We start from the raw sequence: 24,716 nt of genomic DNA on the forward strand, positions 1-24,716 counted from the left end.
CCACAAACAAGGGCTCTACTCAAATTAAGTAAATGTTCATGTAAATAAAGAAGCGTACTAATACATGTGTGCATTTGTGTTGTAGAAAGAGGGTACCGGCTCACCTTGCTTCCTTGTTGTGTAAGACTTTACAGCAAACATAATAGAGCACGTTCAAAGGATGCCCTAAAGTCAGTTGTTGTAAAACCAAATCAACATATTGAAAAAACATCACAGATTAACAAGGACGTCACAGTACCAGTTAATCAGTTTTGGTATATAGGGAAGATGAAGAGAAATGGCTGGCTGGACTGCAAAATAAAAACAAAAAAAAGAAGAGAAAAAAATAGAGAGAAAAATAGCTTCCAGTGTGTCTGCATAGGAAATTTTAGCGTTAGTGTTGGTATCAGCTTTTATTATGATTGTATTGTATTGTATTGTATGTTAACCGGGGGCATAGAAACGATGGAGAGGCTCCGTCCCCGCCACAGATGCAGTGGTCCACAACCCCACGACGACTACCACAGTTCACTTCACCCCTCCGCCGCCCCACACTGAATCACTCTTTCAGGGTTATTGTACAGTTCTGCCCCCGGTGTAATCCCTATGTTTGCATGGTAGAGTAATGATGGTGTACACGTATGCGGAGAACTTTTTCGCGCAGCAATCGCCGACATAGTGTAGCTGAGGTGGAATAAAGTAAACCAGTCCGCATTCGCTGAGGCCAACGGAAAACCGCCTAAAAACCATCCACAGACTGGTCGGCTCCCCAGACCTCGACACAAGTCCGCCAGGCGGATTCGTGCTGGGGACCAGGCGCTCCTTCCCAATCCGGATAGCCATGCATTAGACCGCATGGCTAACCAGGCGGGCTTTATTATGATACTGAGACATTAAATTTTAATGTCAAAACCATTTCAGCATTCAAAAGTCAGCTTGATCAACGAGCAGTGTAGTGACGCATGTTGGGCGTTGCTGAGAGAGACAGAAAAACAAATACACTGATAGGCCACAACATCATGACCACGTGCTTAATAGCTTGTTCGGCCATCTTTGTAACTAAGCCCGTCACCGTGTCTGCATATCATCGATTCTACACGGAGTTCAAATGGTTCAAATGGCTCTGAGCACTATGGGACTTAACTTCTGAGGTCATCAGTGCCCTAGAACTTACAACAACTTAAACCTAACTAACCTAAGGATATCACACACACCCATGCCCGAGGCAGGATTCGAACCTGCGACAGTAGCGGTCGCGCGGTTCGAAACTGTACCGCCTAGAACCGCTTGGCCACTGCGGCCGGCTACAAGGCGTTCGTAGATTCGTGAAGGTATGTGACGCCATACGTCAACGCGCAAGTCATGTGGCCGTCGATTTTTGTACGCGGAGCGGGCTTTCACAATTAAATACGCACCCTCCGACTCAAAGTTTCAACATTAAAAGTTTTGGCTGGTTTCGTTGTCTAGGGGATGGGATACGTAGTTACCGCATTGCAAGCCAAATACTGCTGAATCTACAGTATACGATAAGAATACACACATGAATCGAATGGTCTAAGTTCCTATCACTCGGCAATTGCGAATTTTGAACGCAATATAGACATTTATAAACGAAAGATTGCAATTAAATATAATCTGCAGGTACTATCTTAACGACTTTAAATGATGACTACAATAGTAGAAGTACTTTTGAGAATGTGGTGTATTTGTGCAAAACACTTGTTTGTGTCGATGGTCTAGCAATTAAATAAAATATAAGTTGAATAACAGGGAAACAATAGATTTCTAATTCACATAATTAGTTATGAAGAACAACAAAGCTCGCGAGATATTCACTGGTAAACGCACACTACGTCTTCACTGTAGAATCCACGGAAATCTCACAAGTGCACAGGACGGCACTCCGAAATATTTCTATCCTCCGTGACGACGCGCAAACTGCTCCACTGTCCAAGTCTTTCCGCCGACTGTGCGTCCGTCGCGCTGTATTGTCCGCGTCCAGCACTCACTCCCGTGTCCCGTGCCTTCCCGTCCAGAACTGCCTCCTGCTCAGAACTACACTGTTTGCTTCTCCGGAAACTCGCTTCCACCCCGTCTTCCTATTCACGAGTGCTGTGATTGGCTAGAGCGCTCGCGCCATGTCGTCATGCCAACGCACAATCACAAACATAATGAAACATACAGGGTGTCCCAGCTATCTTGTCCACCCAAAATATCTCTGGAACAATAACAGCTATTGGAAAACGGCTTTCACGGGTATCAATGTAGGGCTGGGGTCCATGAATGTACATATTTGGAAACATTGTAAAACGAAAGCATATGTGTTTTTTAACACAAACTTATTTTTTTTAAATGGACCTCCTATTTTTTTTCTGCAATCCATAGCATGACAAAGCACATACACAATGGCGTTGATTGCATCGCAATATTCCCATTACATCCCGAGATATTAAGACGCGAAGTTGACGCTTGAAACACCCGACATGCGCTGCTAGCGCACGTCCTGAGGCTCAGGCGTGAACCCCATGCTGCCCGTAATCGCGATGTGATTGACATGCGTAATCACAATTCCATACTTATCAAGAGGTCCGAAACGAAAACGAATAATACGGTCTGCTGCCATCCTGCATCAACGTCGTACATTCCGGCAGGTATTTATCCCATAGGCTAGGGGTGATGCGGTTCTGTAACATATCTGTGTACCGCAACATTAGTCACAAAGTTAACTTCGCTTATCGTTAATCCGTTACTAAAAAGGTAATGCCGTTCATCGTTAAAACTTTACTTTATTGTAGATCTAACGCAAGTGACAGTTAATCATTCACTCGTAATAGTAAAATTCATGTTGATGGTTTAGTGAAACGAGCAAGTGGACTAAAAGTTTTGATGGCAGCAGACCGTATTATTCGTTTCAGACCTCTTGATAAGTATGGAGGTGTGATTACACATGTAAATCACATCGCGATTACGGGCAGCATGGGGTTCACGCCTGAGCCTCAGGACGTGCGCTAGCAGCGCATGTCGGGTGTTTCAAGCGTCAACTTCGCGTCTCAATATCTCGGGATGTAATGGGAATGTTGCGATGCAATCAACGCCATTGTGTACGTGCTTTGTCATGCTATGGATTGCTGAAGAAAAAATATACGAGGTCCATTTAAAAAAACATAAGATTGTGTTAAAAAACACATATGCTTTCGTTTTAGAATATTTCCAAAGATGTACATTCATGGGCCGCAGCCCTACATTGATAAGGCGAAAGTCGTTTTCCAATAGCTGTTATTGTTCCAGAGATATTTTGCGTGGACAAGATAGCTGGGACACCTTGTATACGAAATACTGGAGTTACATTTAAATAACCGAAATTAAATAAATATTCCCACGGCTGGATCATAAACACGCTCTAACACACATTATTAAATACATAAACAATTAATTAAACATACATCAAAAGGAAAGAAACAAAAGGCAGGCAAGGAGCCTAATGTCTCTGTGCTTTCTAAAACACAGTAAACAATTGACCATTTTCTTCATGAATAGCATATATCGGCTATTAATAAAGACATAGATGAATCAATATATTTATAAACATGCTGCTACCGTTTTTTCGTGTAACTGTGGAGTACTTATGGCCTGACGCGATCGATTGTAATCGGCCACTTTGACATCCAATAACTCATGTACTATTTAAGTTACATGCCTGTAATTCATACCAATTTAGGTTTACACTAATAGCTTTATAAAGACACGCACATCGATGAAATCGGATAAACCTTTTAGATTTTGGAAATTCGTTGCTGGGTGTTACTTGTATAATTTATCGTCGGGTACTAAACTTTAAACTAATAAATATATTGAAAATCTGATTAAACTATCAGAATCGTCGCGCAAATAATGGTAATGTACATGTCTATTTTTGAGGTATCTACATCTACATCTACATCTACATCTACATTTATACTCCGCAAGCCACCCAACGGTGTGTGGCGGAGGGCACTTTACGGGCCACTGTCATTACCTCCCTTTTCTGTTCCAGTCGCGTACTGTCTGAAAGCCTCCGTGCGCGCTCGAATCTCTCTAATTTTAGATTCGTGATCTCCTCGGGAGGTATAAGTAGGGGGAAGCAATATATTCGATATCACATCCAGAAACGCACCCTCTCGAAACCTGACGAGCGAGCTACACCGCGATGCAGAGCGCCTCTCTTGCAAAGTCTGCCACTTGAGTTTGTTAAACATCTCCGTAACGCTATCACGGTTACCAAATAACCCTGTGACGAAACGCGCCGCTCTTCTTTGGATCTTCTCTATCTCCTCCGTCAACCCGATCTGGTACGGATCCCAAACTGATGAGCAATACTCAAGTATAGGTCGAACGAGTGTTTTGTAAGCCACCTCCTTTGTTGATGGACTACATTTTCTAAGGACTCTCCCAATGAATCTCAACCTGGTACCCGCCTTACCAACAATTAATTTTATATGATCATTCCACTTCAAATGATTCCTTACGCATACTCCCAGATATTTTACAGAAGTAACTTCTACCAGTGTTTGTTCCACTATTATATAATCATACAATAAAGGATCCTTCTCTCTATGTATTCGCAATACGTTACATTTGTCTGTTTTAAGGGTCAGTTGCCACTCCCTGCACCAAGTGCCTATCCGCAGCAGATCTTCCTGCATTTCGCTACCATTTTCTAATGATGCAACTTCTCTGTATACTACAGCATCATCCGCGAAAAGCCGCATGATTCATCTGGCTACTATTAATTTCTGTACAGACTGTGAAATGTTTGTCATTAAGGTTTCACAAAGTCCGCCACCCTTGGCACTCCCGCTCCCGGCGTGTCTCCTTCATCGACACAAAGCACCGTCCTCGTCACAGCGGAATTCCCAGCCACGCGGCTGGTCCATGCCCTGAGGCTACCCCTCTCGTCCGGCTAACGTTTGCCACCACGTGTTTGCTGCCGGGCCGCGGCTTTGACGGGCGTCCTGTGCGGCCACGCCAACTTAGAATATTTTCAGGGCGCCACAATTCGCCCGTTACCACACAGCGGTGATTGCGCCTGATAATTACTTAAATTGGTTCCATTGGATTCACATCAAGTGACTTTGATGGCCAAGAAATCAAAGCGAGTTCACTGTAAAGCTCCTCAAATCATTTTAACTCGGTTCTAGCTCCGAGACACGGACAATTATTCTGCTGAAAAGTGAAGGGAAGACATCAGCATTAAGGGATTCAAGTGGTCCGTAGCTGTCACATTGTCTTCGGTTAATACTATAGGTCTCACGTAGTTGCGGAATACTGCTCCCACAAGCTGCGTCCGTGGGGCAGTAAACGTTTCGAACAGTCCTTCGCCTGGATGAAGGAGTTTGTGCAGACGACCATCGACATGATGTAGCAAGAAATATGTGTCCAGGTGACAAATTTCCATTAATTCACGGTTCAGTCCCGCACGTCCCGTGCACACTGCTGTCGTAATTGACGACCCCATTGGGTCAACGTATGAACACGTACGGGGTCATCTCCTGCGGTGCCCAATGAGCAACAATGTGCGCTGAATGGTGTGTTCTGAAACATATGTACATCCACCATCATGTGATATTTCACCAGAGATGCCACAGATCTTCATCTTTCCTACTTCACAGAGCCTCCGAACACCACGTTCTGTGAAGAGTCGTGGACGTCCAACCATTTAGCATGTAGTGGTAGTTTCACTGCCGTTGTACCACTTTCCGTAGATGCCCATCACTGTAGCACGTGAACATTCGACCAGCTTCACCGTTTTCGAGATACTCGTTCACAGGCTCCGGTTAATAAAAATCTTCCCATCGTCAAAGGCGCTCATGTCAGTAAATTTCCCCATTTGCTACCTGTATCGTCGCTAGAATGATCCCCCATCCGTCTCTGCTCCACTTACATACTGTCCTTACGTGCCAACAACGCCACCAGACAACATCCAACCTCACAGTGGTCGGTCGTTATAATTTTTTGGCTTATCAGTAGAGATCGGATTATAAGAATTCGAAAGTTGCATAAGTATTTGCATATTTGGCTCCTTTTCTCCGGTTATTGCATATGTCAACTAAAAACTAGTAACGACAAATATTTTCGCTCTGTGTTTACAATATTTTAAAAATTTTGGCAGTCGGTATCTAGCTCGACCTAGCTTTGATGACTCACAGATTGATCGCGACCTAGAACTGCGTGCAATCGCTAACCGAGAGGCCACTGCCTAAGGAAATCATTACAGAGGAGGAACAGGAGCAGGTAGACAGTCAATGCTCCTGCGCCCACACCCCCGGTTAATCCCCTCCGCTGTCAAACCGTACGCTTCGGCATCAATTAAACTACGCAAGCTTTCAGTCGCACGTCCATTGTTTCAGTTTAGCTTTCTGTTTACTTGTACACAGGTGAACGTGTTTACGACGTGTAGTGTATAACGTGTTGTGCGCCACACCGCCCGAAAAAAAGAAACTTCGTTTCGTGGATAGCTGACCATCTTGGAACGTTTACATACGTCGGAATTGTTTTATATTGTCGAGTTTACAAGAAAAACGTTTCGTGCATAAAAAAGTTTCAAATAGACCAGCATGTCAAGACAAGTCTTCACATCGCAGGAATGCAGAAGACAGGACCACGACAACAACTCCTAACAACAACAAGTTGCAATAGCAGGGATTTGTCCAAAGGTAACCAAAAACGTCGCTTCAACATGGATCTACGCGAAGCATTCATTGCAAGCAATATTCCTCTTCACAAACTTACAAACCCTATCCTCTAAGGCTTCATGAGCAAATATTGTTTAAATCAAAATATACCAGATGAATAAACATTGCGTAAAAATTGCATACCGAGAATTTACGTAAATGTTCTGGAAAAAATACGCAATGAACTCAAAGACAGCATTATCTGGATTACAGTTGACGAAACTGCAAACGCTTGTGGCCGTTGCAATGTTGGTGCTTTAAAAGAAGAGCCTTTTTCTTCCTATTTAGCGGCCTGCAAAAAACCTGAAAAAGTAAATCAATCTACGATCGGCATATTTGTCATGAGGGTATTAGAAAAATATTTCCAGAATCTTATGCAGATGAAAGGGTGTTTGTGTTTATTTCAGATGCTGCTCCATATTTGATCACAGCAGGAAAAGCGTTCCGAGTCTTTCTTTCCAATCTGATTCATGCGACGTGCTTTGCTCATGGAATACATCGCCTTGCTGAAGAAGTACGTTCCACGTCTGATTTCATCCGCAAAGGAAGTGTTTCTAAAGGCCCCTACTCGCTTCAGAACATACAAAGAAAAACTACCAAATGTGCCTTTACCTCCCGAACCAGTGGTAACTCGTTGGAGTACGTGGGTCAAAGCTGCGTTGTTTTCAATGAACATTTCGACGCCGTTAGAGGAGTAGAAAATGATTGCGGTAGCGCAGAGGCTTTGGCAGCTTGCCAGTGCAAGTAAGCTTTTAATGACTCCGATATTAAAAAAGACATTGTTGTAATTTGCATTCATTTTTCCCATATACCAGCAAGTATTAAAAACCTTGAAACTCAAGGTTTGGTGTTGAATGAATCTATTCACTTAATGAATAAAACTGCTCTAATGAACTCCTCATTGTCGGAGGCATTCCCAAGGAAACTTGAAGAAAAGGGTGAAAACATTTTAAACAATAACCCAGGCTTTGAACACTTGTGACGAAGTGATAGTTTTATTAATGGGACAGACGAACTTTTACCAGAAACAATAAGTGCCAACATGGCACCCAAATTCAAATACTACCCAGTTACCTCAGTAGATGTAGAACGGTCCTTCTCTGCTTATAAAAATGTGTTGAGTGATCGAAGACACAATGTTACTACCGAACATTTGGAACAGTACTTGGTCGTTTATGGGGGACTGATGACCTTCGCTGTTTAGTCCCCCTTAAACATCCAACAACCACCACCACCACTTGGTCGTTTAGGTTTACAATAGCAGAAAAATGTAAAATAAATTACAAATGATGCTTTGGTCCAATAGTATTAATTATAAGTTAATGCTGTTCAAAAAAATTCATGATTGTGCGTTGTTTTTTTAAATAAAACATTACGGTGTTTTTGATCGTGTCCCTCTGCGTGCGATGTATCTCAAAGTTGGTCCTGTACATATCGACTGTTTCTCTGCGACTTACTCGCATCGCATCCGTTTGTACCGAAAACAATAGCAAAGAAGGAATAATTTATGAAACACCGTTTTGCAAATTTTTAGAAAATAGTCCCAGGGAGGCCCCCTTTCTAACCCCCACCAGAAAGTATTCAGAAAATGATATTAGCGTTTTAAATGTACCGACTTTTCGAGTAGTCGGCGTTCTTCCTCGTAATCGATATGCACAAGTTCGACTTTGTGATATAATGTACACAGTAACTGACATGTTCTTTTTATTATTTAATGTTGCATATTTCGACACTTTTCGTGCATTTTTAAGCATTTTTAATGAATATTTGCATGGATATTTTAAGGTTTTTGTGATGCATATAATCCGGTTTCTACTTACAATGTATACTGTGAGGCAGCTGAGATGGGCCACCCCAAATATATCCAGAATGAATAAATATATCGAGATGTTGGCGATTTTCCTGCTAGTCGCACGTAATTTTTATCGTTTGTAGTCAACGAATTACGACACCGATTTTTTTTGTACCTAGGGAACTATACACAGGGTGCACATAAATTACTTTTATAACTTCAGTTTTAAATATCTTTGAAACTATGCTAGATATTAACGAATGGTTTTCAACATGTGATAAGATAACTCATAATTCTTTTATCCCACTGGTCCCTAAATGTCCATCAGTTTCTAGATGAAAAGTTTCCCGATAGGTGGATTGGATGAGATGGTCCATTTCGATGGCTGTCACGATCCCCTGACCTCACACCACTAGACTTCTTCCTATGGGGTCTTGTAGAGGATCTGGTGTAGTGAACCAAGGTTATAGATGTACAGGACTTGAAGGAACGCATTCGCAACGCATCTGAACGTGTGACTGTGGAGATCCTGAATCGTATTTGAGGAGAAATGGAATTCCGACTAGACATTATCCTTGCTACTAAGGGTGCACATACTAATCTGTATGAATGAGGAAACAAAACTTTATTAATTATCTAATCACATGTTGGAAACCATTTGTTAATATCTAGTATAGTTTTAAAGGTACTGAAGTCTTACGGTGTAAAGTTAATTTGTGGGCACCCTGCCATTTTTCTGTGGATTTTAAGAGAAGTTCAACGACATCAGATGTATGGGACTTGACGGAATAGCATCAAGATAACACCGCTGCAAATCACTGTCGCGCCATCACGTGAAGAGGTTCCACAAACGTCTGTCCTCTTTTACCAAATGTAAGCAAACACGTAACTAAGGTGTGGTTTCTGTATTTACCTGCGCTCTTGAAGCCCATCAGTCTGTGTTCTGCTGTTGTAACAATCAGATAACTTGCTCGTAAACCTACTGAGACATTCTCAATGTATACGACAATTGAAAGAATGCATTTCGTTTATGGCGAATCCCACCAAACTATTAGAGCAGCTGTCCGGTTGTAGCCTGAAGAGTGTCCAGATAGTGCCAAGCACCCAAGGTCTGCCTTTGCAAACATTATACAAGAAGTTGTTCAAGTTGGAAGTGCGGAGAATAAAATACGCCAAGGAACAAAAAGGGTAACTGAAGAAAGAAATGAAATTAACATTTTAGCAGCAGCAACAGACAGTGCATATGTCAGTAAAAGACATCTCGGACGTACGAGAGAGATCAACCAAGTGAGTGTTTTGCCAACAATACATTCCATCGCATTTCATGCTCTTCACATTTTGCTGCGTTTACAGCTTCATGGCAGTGACTTCCAAAATTCGTTACATTTCTCAGAATGTTATTTACGAAAAGTGCAAAGTGTTGTGGCATGTCTATGAAAAATTTTGTACAAAGAAAAAATAGCGTTTACAAGCCATGGGCAAGTCAATCTTCGCAATACGAGCTAATCGTCAGTTAAAAACCTACAGCTTCATGACAATGACTTACAGAATTGGTTATAATTTTCCGAATATCATCCACCAAAAGTGCGAACTGTTCCGGTATATCTGTGCAAAATTTTCTACAAGTAAGAAACGTCTACGAACCATGGGCAAATCAACCTTCGCAATATGCACTAATCCTCAGTTAAAAATCCACGCCGACTCAACGAAGTGTATAAAAACAATACTCTTGGTTTATCAATGTTTGGTGCATGTTTTTTAAGACCTGCGTCATGTATCCCTATTTTATTGATGGGAATCTAAATACATTCAAGCACCTATAGTTCCTATAACATTTTCTGCTGCCACAGTTATTGGAAGGCATACCACGGGACATAAGGCAATCAGTATGGACCCAACATGACGTAAGTCCATCCCATTCCACACATTTAAAGACAGACCCTCTTCATATAACATTTGGAGAGCATGAGAACGGTCGTTCGGGAAATATAAAACGGTATACACATTCATCAAACTTAACACTTTTATACTTTTATCCGTGTCGAAAATTAAAACAATATGTCTACTAGCGAACGCCGACGACCCGCACGACATGCCTTATAACATGGGCCTGCGCTGCCATTAACTCCAAATGATATTCAACGTGCTGTATTCTTTCTTCAGAATGACTCTGAAGCCTGTACCAGTCCTCATGGTCAACATCTGAGCACTTGGAATGACAACTATGATAATAATCACACGATCCGTACCTCATTTCCGTGTTTAGTTACATTTGGTGTAAAAGGACAACGTTTGTGGAACCTTTCCTCCCGACGGCGGGACTGTGGTTTGAGATGCAGGTATCTTGGTACCATTTGATGCATGTTATGATCTCTTAGACGTTCCTTCAAATCCCATAGAAAAAAGTATAGAGTACCATTAGCAAAAAGCCGGTGTCGTAATATGGCGACTGTAAACGATAAAAATTACACGCGAACGCGAGAAAATTTGCCATATTGTCCGCCATAATTCGGCGGAAACCGCTCCTCGACATATTTATTGATTCTGGATATACTTGCAGCTGCCTGTCTCAGCTGCCTCAGCGTAGTGTAATACTCAGGTGGTCGACGGCCGTCCACCCCTACAAGAAACCAGAAGCTGTACCGCGTCTTCTGCGGCCACCATGACGTTATAATGAAATATACTCATGATCATAAATTAAGGATAATTGCAGAATGTGGTGCCACACAACGTGGCACTACACAAAACTGGCGATAATTGCATAGGCACATACAGAACACACACGACACAGATCTGTAAGTCCACGGTATTGGTGATAAGTTGAGAAAACCGTCCCGAAACACATGTGCTACAAAACGCCACTGTTTCCTGCGTGTGTACCCCGACATCAGTATGGGATATGATCACCATGCACACGTACACAGGCCGCACAACGGGTTGGCATACTCTGGATCAGGTGGTCGAGCAGCTGCTGGGGTATAGCCTCCCATTCTTGCGCCAGTGCCTGTCGGAGCTCCTGAAGTGTCCTAGGCGTTTGAAGACGTGCAGCGATACATCGACCGAGGGCATCCCAGACGAGCTCGGTGGGGTTTAGGTCTGGAGAACAGGCTGGTCACTACATTCGCCTGATATCTTCTGTTTCGAGGTACTCCACGATGGCAGCTCGGTGGGGCCGTGCGTTATCATCCATTAGGAGGAAAGTGGGACCCACTGCACCCTTTTGTCCGCAGCTCGTGGTCGTGCGGTAGCGTTCTCGCTTCCAGCGCCCAGGTTCCCGGGTTCGATTCCCGGCGGGGTCAGGGATTTTCTCTGCCTCGTGATGACTGAGTGTTGTGTGATGTCCTTAGGTTAGTTAGGTTTAAGTAGTTCTAAGTTCTAGGGGACTGATGACCATAGATCTTGTCCCATAGTGCTCAGAGCCATTTGAACCATTTTTGCACCCTTGAAAAGGTGGACGTGCCGGTGCAAAATGACGTCCCGATACCCCTGACCTGTTACAGTTCCTCTGTCAAAGACATGCAGGTGTGTATGTGCACAAATCATAATCCCACCCCACACCATCAAACCATGACCTCCATAGATGTCCCTTTCAAGGACATTAAGGGGTTAGTATCTGGTTCCTGGTTCACGCCAGATGAAAATCCTGCGACAATCACTGTTCAGACTATACCTGGACTCGTCTGTGAACATAACTTGGGATCACTGTTCCAATGACCATGTACTGTGTTCTTGACACCAGGCTTTACGGGCCCTCCTGTGACTAGGGTCAGTGAAATGCAACTTTTAGGTCTCCAGGGGAATAAACCATGTCTGGTCAGTCGTCTGTAGACTGTGTGTCTGGTCACGGGTGCGTAAGGTCCCGTGCAAGGCTACCTGCAACTCCGTGGCCGTCTGCGGCACTAATGGTGAGATATCGGTCTACTTGTGGTGGTGTACACTGTGGACGTCCCGTGCTGTGGCGCCTGGACACGTTTTCTGTCTGCTGGAATCATTGCCATAATTTTTATATCACGCTTTGTGGCCACAGAGGGCCCGTGTTACGACGTGCTGTGTTTAATCAGCCTCCAGTCACCCTAGTATTCTACCCCTCATAACGTCATCAATATGTGTTCTTTGAGCCATTTTCGACACACAGTCAACATTAGCACGTCTGAAAACGTCTGCACACTTATTCGCTGCACCGTACTCTGACATGGACCAACAAACCTCTGCGTATGTGGACTGGTGCCAGCGCCACCGCGTTACGACCGCAGGATAAATGCACCACATGGTCATACCCCGAACCCGCGAACCGCCCACCAGAGCATTGTTTTACCATGTATCAGAATTATCCTTAATTTATGAGCATTAGTGTAAATCAGTGACTAACGTATGACGTGTATGTCTTTAAAAATGTATGTGGCCTATTGTTGGTCAATGTGGAGTACGTCCATTTTATGGCATGAATTAAGACATCTTATTACGACCCTACTTTTGTATATCGTTTGTGGAAATGAAACCTGTGAAAGATTTTACGGCAAATAGCTAGCATGCATTGAATGGTGCCTGCTGCCTTATATTTGAAAGAATTTCATTTGTACCTATTATGGAGTTTTAATCAAGTGATTAGACGAATATAAATAGTTTATTCAATTTCGAGAAATGCTGGAAGTTAGAAGAACACCTTTGGTTCTAAAATACCTCTAAGACGTAAAGGTACGAAACAATATTTCTGTGTTTCAAAGATAAGGAAGAGCTACAAACTGTATACTGATAAGAAGGTAAACAATCTGGTCATCTGGAAAATAACGCTATGGTATATTAAACCTGTAATTTCTACCGCAGAATCCTACGAGTCGAGAAGAAATATAACTGAATCTTACGACAATATCTGACAGTTTGAGAAAAGAACTTTCCTTTCCTTAGCATATTCTTCCTCAAATCAGGCAAACCTACGGAGACACACGAAATTGACGACATACAGTGAAACTGTACCAAGTATCATGCCAAGTTGTTGTGGTGACGGGGCAGCACACATTTAGAGCATCATAAACTATATTCTTTATCAACGTTTCGTATTCAAAAGGGACCTGTTTCCCCACGCTCCTAAATGACAGTTTCATAAATAAAAACAATTCACTTTTCTTGTTCAAGTATGAACCTTTCTTATTACAAACGCTGATAGAAAGCTATCGCGATTCACTTGTTTGTCTTTTCATCAAAACATTTATTGTCCATCTGCATCGCTATTTTACATTTATGAATGACCAATTTCAACTAGGAACAGCCATCTTCAGGTCTCTTGAAAAGACTGACTCTAATTACGTTCACTACGAATGTAACGCTTCAGTTTCGAAGTTGTTCTCATAAGCAACCCTTGTTTCGCCAAAACTCAGATGTACTTAGACTGTAATCTGCTACCTTGAAACACAACGTTTGAGTATCATCCAGTAGACAGTGTTTAAGTCTGCTTATCTCTTTCGCCATTTCGTCAAAACGTATCAAGATCAAAAGTTTTCTATTATGCAGTCGAAGGAAGTAATAACTGAGCCTGTTCGAACAAGACTACAAAATTCTCGTCGTCTCGAATATGATGACGTTGAGTAGATCGAAAGGTCAGTTTTAATCCTATAAATATTTAATTTTATTACGTGACGCGGAGTAATAGTGAAAACAATTTTGTCAATGTTGAACCCCGTTCACCTAATAGCAATTAGGTTATTTCTGTTCTGGTGCTAACTGTAAGCGTTATCCAGTTATTATCCGTCAGACACATTCATCGTTGATGTCTTATGAAGAAGCGGTGTTTGTGTGTGGAGCGGTCTATCTTTAGTCTGGCGTACACGCGTCCCTGTTTTGCCACGTGGGAGTACAATTATGAGTACGCTGTGCTCTTCTAAAGAGAAAACATTCTTCGCGCTTGTTAACAACATTACGCTGTTGAAATAGGTGATATTTTTATTCCAATACCACAACGCTAAATCCAACCAGAACGACTGTAAGAGAAAACATATCAGTGCGTGGAGAAGTCAGCTTGGATCTTGCAACCTGTATTTCATACATCATCACATTTGTCAGGCTTGCAGTTGGCGCGTGGTTTCTTATTCTTTTTCGTAGATCTCTGCCGTCTGCGAGCGGCAGGAAAGAGGTCTCAATTTAGAACCTCTCTGACAGGCCCCTGAGTCACGGGGATTTAGCTGAAAAGAACCGAATGCTATAATCGGCGAGACTTCAAATAATCCACTCTGTACTTCAGGGTAGCGAATGAAATGTGTTTCTTCATATAAATAATATTTATGCCAGTTACTTCCTGCGGACGTCTCCATCAAGGGTGTAAATAAATAAAGAAAAAGTCTTTTCACCTGGTCCTTTCACACTAAATACTAGACGTTCCAGGGTCGACTACAAACAGACGAATGATATAGCAAATAAATCCCGCAAAGAACCTTATATTTCTGTTTTACGCTAAGTGATGAAAAGTATCCGAACATTCTACAGAAATAAAAAACTTTTTTGCTACTGGCTCCATTTCTTGCAGTGGAAATTTAGTACTTGACTTTATAATGTGTACACTTTTGATTAGCTGAAATTTTGAAACAGCTAATAAATATCCAGCCTAATTCAGATCAGTAGACTGGATCTTAACATAGACAAAAAAAAAACTCTTTCTTTCGCAGTACAATGCGATAGTGATGGAGTGTGAATTTATTTGGCAGTTAGATGGGGTACACTGCGCAACAGAATTAAAAAAACACTTTTTCGAAGCCCGGCGGCCGGCCGCTGTGGCCGAGCGGTTATAGGCGATTCAGTCCGGAACCGCCCTGCTGTGACGGTCGCAGGTTCGAATCCTGCCTTGGGCATGGATGTGTGTGGTGTCCTTATTTAGGTTTAACTAGTTCTAAGTCTAGGGGACTGATGATCTCAGATGTTAAGTCACATAGTGCTTAGAGCCATTTGAACCATTTTTGAAGGCCGGTCATTACCTCCCATTGCCACATATTAAGTTTGAAGTTCGAAATTTCGTTCGAAACCGCATACAACGTACCTCTGTAATTACGGAAAAGTGTGGCGTCACCCTCGGGTTCGACGAGCATTCAGACAGCAAGGTGTCGACAGATGCAAATAAATAAATAAACAAATAACAAATAAATTTAAAAAATCCACAGCTCAGAAGCTCATGTAACGTGGAAAGGGGGTTAATGATGCCACATTGGCACCAAATTTCACCACAACTCTGCACAACGCCACCGTGGGCGAGTTAGACGATGGGAAGATCGTCCCATATCTTCTTCACTCCATTTCACCCCTTCTTTTGAGCCCTATACTATGGAGGCCAGTATCGCGACACGTACCGCTGAAATCACGCGGTTTTCTTACGAGTTACAGACGAAAACATTGCAGACTTACCGCTGCTCAGAATCAACACGAAACGGCGCCAGCAGAGAGGCATAAAGGGCGTCAGTAAAACCATCCTTTTCCATGGGGCGTACATTTACACTCATTATGCGGTCGAAAATGACGGTTCGTAGTGGGATGAGGAGCAGGAAAACGTTATCGAGAACCTTTGACACTCCTGAAACCCTCAGACGTTTTAATCCTTCTCGAAGTACATTGTGGGATTCCATCGCTATTAAATGTCATCGTACCCGTTCAGAATGCAGCGTGACCGCAATTTGTACTCTTTTTTGGAACCATTCGGAGCTGTTCAGAACCATTCGACGAAACTGGAACGTGATCCGAAGCAGCAAAGAGTGCTTATACTTTTAGATACCTTCTATAGCGTGATCGCGGACGAGAACAGCATTGACATGCACATGAACAAGGCGGAAAAGGGACTCCTCTAAGACTCACCACTTCGGGCATGGGAGGGTTGACAGCGGCACAATCCGCCGCTCTTTAGCTGAGTGATACATTTAATAAAAAAAGATAAACGAGACATATAGAAGGCGATAAAGGGGGACATGGGAACATAGTAAAGGAAGACATTGGGGGTTAAAATATACACTTACACAGAGACTTTCATGTGGGACAGTTCAAAAAGGAAGTACACATAAAGTTAAAGAACACGGTGTGTGATGTGTGTAGCACGTAAAAAACACTGAAGTCACATGCACAATTTAAAAGTTGGCCTCAGAATTAAAACACTCTGGAATGACAACACTTAGAAACCACTGCACGAGACAGAACACACACGACAATGAAAAGTAAAACCTTCCGGGAGGGACCTGCCGAAGAAGGGGAGGACTGAGAGGAGGGAAAAGAGGAGACAGGAGGGCGCAGAGGGGGGCTCTAGAGAGAGGGAGGAAAAGCAAGAGGAATCGGGGAGCGCATCAAGGGGCAGAAGATGGGCGGGGTGGGCGATGGGGAGGGAAGGCTAGTCAGGAAGGAGTGCAGAGATGCAGAAATGGTTCACTGGCAAGGGAGGGGACTGAGGAGAGAAGAAAAAATCTCTTAGGGGAAGAAAGAGGAGGGGAGAGGGAGCCTTGAGGTGGGGGGAAGGTGGGGTTACAGTTGGTAGGAGGGGTAGATATCAGGGCGAGGCTGATCATCTGGGAGGCAAAACCTTTGGTAGCACCTGTACACCTTTACCGTGAATTTAATGAATGTACATGTACAGAGTTCGAGACGCATACAGACAGGCAATTGGAACGGCGGGTGCGTCAATGCAGGCACCTCGTACTACTTTACAAGCTGTCTCTGTAGACATTCTTTTTAAAATTCTCAATATAAGCGGGCGGGTGCCACCGAAGGTTTTGCTGAACTGGTAGGTTCTTAGAGGGACACTGAGACAGTCGGTGTCGATAGCAGAGTTTGGCAGAGTTTGTACTACATGTGTGAGAGGCCCGCCTCGCTGTTAAGTGGTAGGGAAGCGCGCGCAGGCTCGAAGGGAGCAGCCGCGGACTGTCCCGTGGCAGTAGGTGTTCGAGCGGAAAAGTGAAACTGGCGGAACTCAGCTCGCAGATTACTCAGTGATGGCTAAGCGATACTGTGGGCAACTCCATGTATGAGGAAATATGGTATCCATTCTGCTGGTGAACTTGCATTGACTTGTTGCAGTGTGGTCTTCATAGTGAGAAGCTTGTTCACCTGCCGGCATACTTCACACGCTCCAGGCCATCATGTTCGTAACTTAACAGGACTTTTGGGTTGACCTGCTTTCCCTGCGTTCCTAGAACATAAGCGTATATTCTCGCTAGCATTATGAGTTCCTCTATTTCTTTCACACACTGTCCCACATCTTGCCAGCTTGGGAATTAATTATGGCTCTGTAACGAGGCTACTGATGATGCTGGAATGTAATACAAGGAAATTAGTTACTGAACAAATGGGTCGGCACTAAGCTTTGCCATCCAGAAGATAAAGTAGGAAAATTTACATAACCTTCATGCCCACTTCCAAATAGTGAAGTGCACTTCTGTCGATTTGTTCTTTTATTATTTATTTACACGCCAAGTTCCGTAGTACCAAATTCAGAAGGAAATCTCCAAGGTCATGGAACGTGTCAGTACATGAAATTACAACATAAAAGTAATAACAGATAAAAATAAAATGTTTATGAACCCAAAAAAAGTCAAGCCTTAAGTTTACTTAAACGCAATCAACAAAACAAAGGGTCTCAGCTTAATTTTTCAAGGGACAGTATAGAAGGAGTGACCCATGAGGAAACTTTTCAGTTTCGATTTGAAAGCACGTGGATTACTGCTAAGATTTTTTAATTCTACTGGTAGCCTATTGAAAATGGCTGCAGGAGTATACTGCACACATTTTTGCACGAGAGTTAAGTAAGTCTGATCCCAAATGCAGGTTTGACTTCTGCGAGAGTATTAACTGAGTGAAAGCTGCTTATTCTTGGGAATAAGCTAATATTATTAACAAGAAACGACAGTAATGAATATATATATATATATATATATATATATATATATATATATATATATATATATATATATATATAGATAGATATATTGACAGGTCAATGTCAAAATACCCAGACTCGTGGACAGGGATCGACATGAGGTTCGTGAACTTACTTATTGCCCGAACCGCCCGTTTCTGAGCCAAAAGTATACTTTTAGAATGAGAAGTTGTTGTTGTTGTGGTCTTCAGTCCTGATACTGGTTTGATGCAGCTCTCCATGCTACTCTATCCTGTACAAGCTTCTCCATCTCCCAGTACTTACTCCAACCTACATCCTTCTGAATCTACTTAGTGTATTCATCTCTTGGTCTCCCCCTACGATTTTTACCCTCCACGTTGCCCTCCAATACTAAATTGGTGATCCCTTCATGCCTCAGAACATGTCCTACCAATCGATCCCTTCTTCTGGTCAAGTTGTGCCACAAACTTCTCTTCTCCCCAATCCTATTCAATACTTCCTCATTAGTTATGTGATCTACCCATCTAATCTTCAGCATTCTTCTGTAGCACCACATTTCGAAAGCTTCTATTCTCTTCTTGTCCAAACTATTTACCGTCCATGTTTCACTTCCATACATGGCTACACTTCATACAAATGCTTTCAGAAATGCCTTCCTGACACTTAAATCTATACTCGATGTTAACAAATTTCTCTTCTTCATAAATGCTTTCCTTGCCATTGCCAGTCTACATTTTATATCCTCTCTACTCCGACCATCATCAGTTAATTTGCTCCCCAAATAGCAAAACTCCTTTACTATTTTAAGTGTCTCAATTCCTAATCTAACACCCTCAGCATCACCCGACTTAATTCGACTACATTCCATTATCCTCGTTTTGCTTTTGTTGATGTTCATCTTATATCCTCCTTTCAAGACACCATCCATTCCATTCAACTGCTCTTCCAAGTCCTTTGCTGTCTCTGACAGAATTACAATGTCATCGGCGAACCTCAAAGTTTTTATTTCTTCTCCATGGATTTTAATACCTACTCCGAATTTTTCTTTTGTTTCCTTTACTGCTTGCTCAATTTACAGATTGAATAACATCGGGGAGAGGCTACAACCCCGTCTTACTCCCTTCCCAACCACTGCTTCCCTTTCATGTCCCTCGACTCTTATAACTGCCACCTGGTTTCTGTACAGATTGTAAATAGCCTTTCGCTCCCTGTATTTTACCCCTGCCAGCTTTAGAATTTGAAAGAGAGTATTCCAGTCAACATTGTAAAAAGCTTTCTCTAAGTCTACAAATGCTAGAAACGTAGGTTTGCCTTTCTTTAATCTTTCTTCTAAGATAAGTCGTAAGGTCAGTATTGCCTCACGTGTTCCAGTATTTCTACGGAATCCAAACTGATCTTCCCCGAGGTCGGCTTCTATTAGTGAGAATAGTAACCCCAAAATGTAATACCATACGAAATAAGCGAATGAAAATTAACAAAGTAGACTAATTTTAGCGTCGAACGATCCCTGTCTTCAGATGCTGCTCGAATAGTGAAAATAGTAGCATTAAGTTCTTGAACAAGATCCTGAATGTGGAATTTCCACGACAGTTTACTATCTATCTGAACAACTACAAATTTGAACTGTTCAGTATCACTAATCATATGCCCATTCTTTGAAATTAAAACGTCAGATTTTGTTGAATTGTGTGTTAGAAATTATAAAAACTGAGTCTTACTGTGATTTAGTATTAGTTTATTTTCTACAAGCCGTGAACTTAGGTCCTCAACTGCACTATTTGAAAGCGAGCCATTGTTACACAAAACGTCCTTTACTACCAATTCAGCAAACAGAAATATTTTAGAGTTACCCATAATACTAGAAGACATATCGCTTATATAAATAAGGAACAGGAGTGGCGCCAACACTGATGCCTGGGACACACCCCACATGACCGTACCCCACTCACACCCCACATTAGCCATTCTCAACACTGTTAATAACGACCTTTTGCTGACTGTTGCTAAAGTAAGAGGTGAACCAATTGTGAACTACTCCCCCTATTCCGTAATGGTCCAACTTCTGGAGCAATATTTTGTGATCTAATAATGGATGTCACATGAGGAACAGTAAAACATTTATTATCAGCTAGCTGATCCCGGCCACACATTGCTGTATCTCAGTGTCGTTAAATGGAGGAGGACAAGAGAAAGCATACATTCCTAATACACTCCTGGAAATTGAAATAAGAACACCGTGAATTCATTGTCCCAGGAAGGGGAAACTTTATTGACACATTCCTGGGGTCAGATACATCACATGATCACACTGACAGAACCACAGGCACATAGACACAGGCAACAGAGCATGCACAATGTCGGCACTAGTACAGTGTATATCCACCTTCCGCAGCAATGCAGGCTGCTATAATCCCATGGAGACGATCGTAGAGATGCTGGATGTAGTCCTGTGGAACGGCTTGCCATGCCATTTCCACCTGGCGCCTCAGTTGGACCAGCGTTCGTGCTGGACGTGCAGACCGCGTGAGACGACGCTTCATCCAGTCCCAAACATGCTCAATGGGGGACACATCCGGAGATCTTACTGGCCAGGGTAGTTGACTTACACCTTCTAGAGCACGTTGGGTGGCACGGGATACATGCGGACGTGCATTGTCCTGTTGGAACAGCAAGTTCCCTTGCCGGTCTAGGAATGGTAGAACGATGGGTTCGATGACGGTTTGGATGTACCATGCACTATTCAGTGTCCCCTCGACGATCACCAGTGGTGTACGGCCAGTGTAGGAGATCGCTCCCCACACCATGATGCCAGGTGTTGGCCCTGTGTGCCTCGGTTGTATGCAGTCCTGATTGTGGCGCTCACCTGCACGGCGCCAAACACGCATACGACCATCATTGGCACCAAGGCAGAAGCGACTCTCATCGCTGAAGACGACACGTCTCCATTCGTCCCTCCATTCACGCCTGTCGCGACACCACTGGAGGCGGGCTGCACGATGTTGGGGCGTGAGCGGAAGACGGCCTAACGGTGTGCGGGACCGTAGCCCAGCTTCATGGAGACAGTTGCGAATGGTCCTCACCGATACCCCAGGAGCAACAGTGTCCCTAATTTGCTGGGAAGTGGCGGTGCGGTCCCCTACGGCACTGCGTAGGATCCTACGGTCTTGGCGTGCATCCGTGCGTCGCTGCGGCCCGGTCCCAGGTCGCCGGCACGTGCACCTTCCGCCGACCACTGGCGACAACATCGATGTACTGTGGAGACCTCACGCCCCACGTGTTGAGCAATTCGGCGGTACGTCCACCCGGCCTCCCGCATGCCCACTATACGCCCTCGCTCAAAGTCCGTCAACTGCACATACGGTTCACGTCCACGCTGTCGCGGCATGCTACCAGTGTTAAAGACTGCGATGGCGCTCCGTATGCCACGGCAAACTGGCTGACACTGACGGCGGCGGTGCACAAATGCTGCGCAGCTAGCGCCATTCGACGGCCAACACCGCGGTTCCTGGTGTGTCCGCTGTGCCGTGCGTGTGATCATTGCTTGTACAGCCCTCTCGCAGTGTCCGGAGCAAGTATGGTGGGTCCGACACACCGGTGTCAATGTGTTCTTTTTTCCATTTCCAGGAGTGTATGTATGGGAATTGGGCATAAATACTAATCTCCTTATCCCCTCCTCTTGCTTCAGTCCATCTCCTCCTGCCAGTTTCTATGTCCACCTTCACTACCTCCTCTGTCCATCTCCTCTTGCCCCCTCGCTCTGTCCATTTCCTCCTTTCTGCTTTCTGTCTTCATTTGCTTCCACCCCTGTGTCATCTCTTCCCCCTCTCTCTGCCTTTAGTCGTGTTTGATGTTATTGTAAATTCAGAGTCTGTAATAGTATTGTAATTAGGAGCTGATAAACCATATTACATCTCCTGTTTAGTAACAACATTTCACCATATGTGAAATAAATCGGGCGGGGATGGTTTGAGTTTTTTGGTAACGATGTCTCCCCTTTATATATTAGATATATATTTATCTATTATATGTATTGATATATATATATATATAGCCAGGTAACGTCCGTCCGAGTGTTCATTCGAGTATTGTGTAAAAATTAGAAGTAAATTGGTCAACAACTTTTCGAGGTTTTTGGAAATCACTTTTCCCCTTCCTACATTACATGTTTATTTATAGACGGATATTAAAAATAGGTGTAAAAAACATGCATGCAGTCGAATGAAACGTTGTGTCAAAGTTTCGAAGCTATCGGTGAAAAACTTTCATAGATTTAAAATTTTTTAAGAATGAACATTTAAATTTTTATATAGATTCCTCCTATAATTATTATATATATATTATATATAGCACTCCAGTGGATATATAAAAAGAAACACGTTTTCGAATACAAGGTTTTGTCAAAATTTCAAAGCAGTCGGTGAAGAACGTTCGAAGATTTATGATTTTGAACAAACGATCATTTATATTTTTATTCATATATATGTAGATGCTTGTCTGCTCAAAATCTTAAATACCCAGAAGCTCTTCACCAACTGCTTTGAAATTTTTCTCACAAAGTAGCATTCGAACACGCGCATGTTTTTGATTACCAGCCGGAGCCCAATATTTTATAAAGGTGATACTTTTTTGCAAAAATCCCATGTTCATCTATTCAAAATCTTAAATCTCCGAAAGTTCTTCTCCGTTACTTTGAAATTTTGATACAACTTTGCATTCGAACACTCAAATAAGCTCATGTTCTTATATACCTACGGCAGTGCCATACGATATATATATATATATATATTCTGGATGACTGGCTTATCTGGCGTTGTATCATTAGCCTTGCTGTGCTGGTACTGCGAACGGCTGAAAGCAAGGGGAAATTGCTGCCATGCAGCTTTACTGTATAGTTAAATCATGATGGCGTCCTCTTGGGTAAAATATACTGGAGATAAAATAGTTCCCCATTCGGGAATACTCAGGAGGACATCGTTATACGGAGAAACAAAACTGACGTTCTATGGATCGGAGCATGGAATGTCAGCTCCCTTCATCGGGTAGGTAGGTTAGAATATTTAAGAAGATAAATGGATAGGTTAAAGTTAGATATAGTGGGAATTAGAGAAGTTCGGTAGCAGGAAGAACAAGGTTTCTGATCAGGTGAATACAGGGTTATAAAGACAAAATCAAGGAGGGGTAATGCAAGAGTAGGTTTAATAATAAAAAAATTGGACCGCGGGTAAGCTATTACGAACAGCATAGTGAACACATTATTGTAGCCAAGATAGACACAAAGCCCACGCCTACCACAGTAGCACAAGTTTATATGCCAACTAGCTCCGCAGATGACGAAGAGATTGAAGAAATATATGATGATAAAAGAAATTATTCAGATAATTAACGAAGTCATGGAGGGCTGGAATTCGACAGTAGGAAAAGGAAGAGAAGGAAAAGTAGTAGGTTAATATAGAATGGAGGCAAGGATTGAAAGAGGAAGCCGCCTGGTAGAGTTTTGCACAGAGCATAACTTAATCATAGCTACACTTGGTTTAAGAATCATGAAGGAAGACTGCATACGTGCAAGAGGCCTGAAAACACTGGAAGGTTCCAGATAGATTATATAATGGTAAGACAGAGATTTAGGAATCAGGTTTTAAATTGTAAGACACTTCCAGGGGCAGATGTGGACTCTGACCACACTCTATTGTTTATGAACTGTAGATTAAAACTGAAGAAACTGCAAAGAGGTAGGAATTTAAGGAGATGGGACCTGGATAAACTGAAAGAAGCAGTGGTTGTAGAGAGTTTCAGAGAGAGCAGTAGGGAACGATTGACAATAACAGGGGAAATAAATACAGTAGAAGAAGAATGGATAGAAATAATTCAACAGTATTTAAGCGATCTTGGCGTTTGAATTATTTCTACAACAGAGTGATCGTCCCACGACGCACTATGTGTTCACTGCAAAAAAGAATGTGTTGTTTTGAGAGATGTAATGGTCAATGTAGCAGAGGATCACGTAGATAAACAGATAAGGACCAGTAGAAATCCTTGGATAACAGAAGAAACATTGAATTTAATTGATGAAAGGAGAAAATATAAAACTGCAGTAAATGAAGTCGACGAAAACGAATACAAACATCTCAAAAATGGGAACAACAGGAAGCGCAAAGTAGCTATGCAGGACCGGCTAGAGGATAAATGTAAGGGTGTAGAGACAGATATAACAAGGGGTAAGATAGATACTGCTTACAGGAAAATTACAGAGATCTTTGGAGAAAAGAGAACCACTTGTATCAGTATCAAGAGCTTAGGTGGAAAACACATCCTGAGCAAAGAAGAGAAAGCGGAAAGTTGGAAGGAGTATACAGAGCGTCTACACAAGGGCCATGTACTT

This window comes from Schistocerca americana, chromosome 8 (assembly GCF_021461395.2).
Source record: "Schistocerca americana isolate TAMUIC-IGC-003095 chromosome 8, iqSchAmer2.1, whole genome shotgun sequence".
Lineage (NCBI taxonomy): Eukaryota > Metazoa > Arthropoda > Insecta > Orthoptera > Acrididae > Schistocerca > Schistocerca americana.